The sequence below is a fragment of the Myotis lucifugus genome, unplaced genomic scaffold (assembly GCF_000147115.1).
Source record: "Myotis lucifugus unplaced genomic scaffold, Myoluc2.0 scaffold_115, whole genome shotgun sequence".
In the NCBI taxonomy this organism is placed as follows: domain Eukaryota; kingdom Metazoa; phylum Chordata; class Mammalia; order Chiroptera; family Vespertilionidae; genus Myotis; species Myotis lucifugus.
The window spans coordinates 1,303,031-1,308,451 of record NW_005871163.1 but is presented as its reverse complement, the minus strand read 5'-3'; positions in this window follow the sequence as shown (position 1 = coordinate 1,308,451).

The window sequence follows — 5,421 nt, the reverse complement described above, 5'->3', positions numbered from 1 at the left end:
AAAAGAAAGGGTACAGACATTTCCACTGGACCTCCCTCTATGATTTTCTCGCCACAGTATCCAAAAGTCGGAATTTAAGGTTTGAATGCACATACACATACTAACAAAATACAATGAAATATCATACACTTCATTTCCTTCATCCAACAAGTGTTTATAGAATCCCTGCTACGTGACTGTCAGTGTCACAGGCACTGGGACTACAATAGTGACCAAAGTGGGCAAAACCCCTGTTTTTGTGCAGTTTACATTCTAATAAGAGGAAAAAGACATCCTGAAAAACAAATAAAAAATATATAATTTTATGGATTAAAAAAAAAGCCCTGAGGAGGTAAAGGACTTGCTTAAGTCACATGGCTAATTTGGGATTAAACTAGATTTGAATTCAGATTTCCTGGTTTTCAGTCTTATTATCTTTCTTTATGGCAGGCTCAAAAGGCCTCAAACACTGAGAAAGCTGAAGGGGAACATCTCCAACATGCCCCCTGGCAACCTTGAATGTATCCACTTAGGCATTACAGGCAAAGGCTTGAACCGAAGCATATCTGAGTCTTAGCAGAATGTCTTGTGATCTTTCCAGAACAGGAGAGGATGGGAAGCTTATGAGCACCTCAATCAATCAGCAACACATACCAATATCTTCCTGGATTCAGAGCATGACCCAGGTTAAAGGAAGAGAAAACTCGGAACCCTGGCTTCCCAGGGGGACATGTCTTGTAGCAGGAGCAACATTTTTAAGTCACATACAGATGTGCACAGACATTTCATACCCTTAGTTTTTCTATCATTTCAACTCAACCTGTATTTACATGACCCATTTCACTTAATAGCAAAAAGTCTAATCTTGCCCGACCGGCATGGCTCAGTGGTTGAGCTTTGACCTATGAAGCAGGAGGTCACGGTTAGATTCCGGTCTGGGCACATGCCCGGGTTGCAGGCTCAATCCCCAGTGGGGGGTGTGCACAAGGCAGCCAATCAATAATTCTCTCTCACCGTTGATGTTTCTATCTTTCCCTCTCTGAAATCAATTAAAAAAATATTTTAAAAAATGTATAATTCTAGGCAGACCCAGTCATACAATTCAGGATCTTTCCTGGTGGAGGGGATAATGACTAGTCCCTGGTCTATACCAGGATCTGCTAAGATATCCTTTATCCCTGCTGTAGTGGTTTGAAGAGTGTCCTCCCAAACTTCACATCCTCCCAGAACCTCTAATGAGAACCTATTTGGAAATAGGGTCTTTGTAAGATGAGATCGTATTAGATTACAGCGGGCCCCAAATCCACCGAGTGGTGTTCTTTGAAGAAGGCCATGTGAAGACATAGGACACACACACTCACAGAGAAGGCCATGTGACAGCAGAGGCAGAGATTGGAATGATGCTGGTACAAGTCAAAGGATACCAAGGACTGACAGCAGCCACCAGAAACGAGGACGAGGCAGAGAGGATTCTTCCGCAGGCCCTTCAGAGCAGGGCCCTGCCGACACCTTGACTTTGGACTTGTACCCTCTAGTACTGTGAGAGAATAAATTCTATCGTTTTAAGCTACCTTGTTTTACTTTGTTATGGCAGCCCTAGAAAATAAATATGCCAGCTAATCCTCAGGTGTGGCCTTTCCCCCCATCATGCACCCAATTAAATATCGGTTACCCATCAGTTTCCAGTTGTCAGTCTACACTCTCTGTTCCTTTTTATCTCAACTGCTAGCCCTTCTCAGATGCTCTCCTGAACCTACACCCACACCCAGGAAGCCTCGGGCCCTCTTTTGCCAGCTCTTAACCTCCACCTCCACCCACTGCTGCTAGGGCACTGCTTCTCTAGCACCTTGCACTACTGCTTGGGCATCAGCATTGGTCTTTTCTTTTCCCAGATCCCTAAATTTGCCTTGAGGGTGGGGATCTACTATCCCTTCTGCTTTGGAGAAGCCCTTAAGGCAGCGGTTCTCAACCTGTGGGTCGCCACCCCTTTGGGGGTTGAACGACCCTTTCACAGGGGTCGCCTAAGACCATCGGAAAACACATATATAATTACATATTGTTTTTGTGATGAATCACTATGCTTTAATTATGTTCAATTTGTAACAATGAAAATACATCCTGCATATCAGATATTTATATCATGATTCATAACAGTAGCAAAATTACAGTAGCAACGAAAATAATTTTATGGTTGGGGGTCACCACAACATGAGGAACTGTATGAAAGGGTCACGGCATTAGGAAGGTTGAGAACCACTGCCTTAAGGGAAGGTGAGGGCAAGACTCAGGTTCCTTCTTAAGGGTACTCCTTTACTTCCGTTTTGACTTTCCCCTCCCTCCTCTACTTGGAAAACTTTTATTTAGTCAATATGTTACTCCAGATATTTTCTATCTTGCATGTGCAGCTGGGCTTAAAAGAGACAAATTTGGTTCTCTGTTCTCTGGTCCTATCATCACAACTCCTAGAGGACCATGGTTGCCCCCTGCTAGCTCCCTAAATTGGGAAGGATCAAAGGTTATAAATGAGGAAAACAAAAATACAAGTTGTAATCAGAATTAAAATATTTTTATCGTAAACATTTTTAATATTGCTAGTTTCTAATTCACCATGTTGCATAGCTATATAGTTTTTCCACTGAGAATTATACTATAATTCAATTGGTCATTCTCATGTAATTTCCATTGTTTCACCATATAATACCATGAATATCTTCATATATACATCTTCCTTCCTGGAAATTATTTTCTTAGAATAAAACCCCAAAAGTGACGATACTAGGCCAATCAGCATAAACATCTCCATTTTTCTTGTTATGTATTGCAAAATTGCTTTCCAAAACGATTCCACAAATTCATTTTGCCCTTACCTACATTCAGCATGTGTGCCAATTCCACTAAACTTTTTTTTTTTAGCACTGGGCATTATCATTGATAAATATATTTTAAGCATCTATTTTATGAAACACATTGTGCTAGATGCTACAGGATACCAAAAGGAGGTAATCTTGTTCTAGGGAGATTTATAATTTGAGGAAACAGATCATAAGCATTGTAGTCAGGAAATGGCAGGCTGCCAAAAGGGGCTGGGAAGGCAGGACACTAGGTAGGACTATAAGATAGGACACAAAGATAGTGCTTAATTTGCATTTGCATTTGACTAGTATTTTCATAAAACCCTACCTACTTCAGGTGGGCAGTTCCTCTTGGTTCTGCTTTTTTATCCCCTCTGTTAGCTTTTAACTTTATAGTTTACCTGGATGCTACTTTTTCCCCGTTTCAATTTTTCTTTTTTCTGACTGCATTTCCATTGGAGTGAATGATCTACAATAGTTGATCTCTTCACAGGAAAATTCAGAAACAGCAGGTAAGAACATTGAAGGGGGCCCTGACTGGTTTGGCTCAGTGGGTAGAGCGTCGGCCTGCGGACTAAAAGGTCCCAGGTTCGATTCCAGTCAAGGGCATGTACCTGGGTTGCGGGCACATCCCCAGTGGGAGATGTGCAGGAGGCAGCTGGTTGATGTTTCTCTCTCATCAATGTTTCTGACTATCTCTCTCCCTTCCTCTCTGTAAAAAATCAATAAAATATATTTTTTTTAAAAAAAGAACATTGAAGGGGACTGAATATAACTCATTTGATAGCTATGGAAACTCAGGCCCGGAGAAGTCATCCAGCAGGTTAGTGGTGGCTGAACCAGGCTAGACAGGACCTTTTCCCATGGACCTTTCTTATGGACCGTCTGAGGCAAAATGTCAAGATTCAATTTCCTTGCTTAACAGCTTTCACCTTGGATAGAGGTCAGTTGATAAGTCTAAGATTCAGTGTGCTGGATTAAAATTCTTTCATTTTTTTTTTAAATAACACATCCACAAGAATGGCTAAAATTAAAAAAGAATGAAAATACCAAGGCTATAGAGCAAACGAGACTTTTAAACATGGCTTGTGGGAGTGTAAATTGATCAAAAACACTTTGTAGCCCTAGCTGGTTTTGATTAGTGATTAGAGTGTCAACCGGGTGGCCTGAAGGGGTCTTGGGTTGGATTCCGGTCAAGGGCAGGCACCTAGGTGTGGGAGGCAACCAATCGATGTGTCTCTCTCACACTGATGTTTCTCTCTGTCTCTCCCCCTCCTGTGCACTCCCTCCCACTATGAACCAGGAGGTCGTAGTTCCCAATTCCTGGTCAGAGCACATATATTAAAATATATTTTAAAATAATAATTTTAAAAAGTACCCTGTATTTTATCTGCATTATAGTAAAGGCAATGCAATTAAAATACTTTTATTTATTTATTTATTTTTAAATATATTTTATTGATTTTTTACAGAGAGGAAGGGAGAGAGATAGAGAGTTAGAAACATCGATGAGAGAGAAACATCGACCAGCTGCCTCCCGCACATATGTATGTGCCCTAACTGGGAATCAAATCCTCAACCTTTTGGTGTACAGGACTACGCTCCAATCGACTGAGCCACCCAGCCAGGGCACTTTTATCATTAAAAAAAATTTTCTTTTAATTCATTATCTCATACCTGGCAGATTATATCACCTTCAACTGGTATGCCTACTACCAATTCCTCCTCACTGCCAGGTCATCCTGCTGAGCACATGTTTGATTTTGCTAATCTAAGCTTAACACACTTCCTTGGCTCCCACGTGTCTGTGGGATACAGAACAAACACCTCACGGAAGCAAATAAAGACTTTCCCAATCCACTCTCTACCTGGGTTTCCAGATTCAGGGTGACCTCTCTTCTCCAGGTCCTTAACCCCCAGCAGCCAGACTTTCCACATCCCTTCACCTTTGGACTCCTGCTCTGTGCTTCCACTGCCCTACCTCTGCTTCTTCCTCTATTAAACTCCTCCTCACATTTCATTGTCCAGCTCTCAAGGACTCCCTCTGGAAAGGCTGCCGTAGTTTCTACAGCCCTCAGTTCCTACTTTCTTCCTGCCTCTTTGTGAACGCAGCACATTCCCCACATTAAAGCCCTCGATATTTTATACATTCCACCCCCTGAGCTAAATGTTTCCCGGGAGCTGGCATCATTTCATGTCTATATCCCTGTGCTCAGCACTTTGGTAAGTCAATGAGCGCTAATAGAACTGAAGTACAAGTTCCATTTTTGTCCCAGACTTCTGGTTTTCATAGTAATGTTGCTTTCTCACGGTGGCGGTGGCAGACTTAGAGATGAAAGTGGATACAGATGAGATGGCTTAAATTAGACATAAATCAGTGGTTTTGCTAGTTTGGGTTTCCTATTTTAAGAGAGGCAAATCTGCTCTATCCAACAGTATAGTACTAATATGTGGATATTTACATTAATTAGGATATATAAAATAAAACATTCAGCTTCTCATTCTCACTAGTCACATTTCAAGTACGCAAAAGCTTCATGTGGCTACCGTCATTGCGCAGCTCAGAATGAAATATTTCCATCAGCGCTGT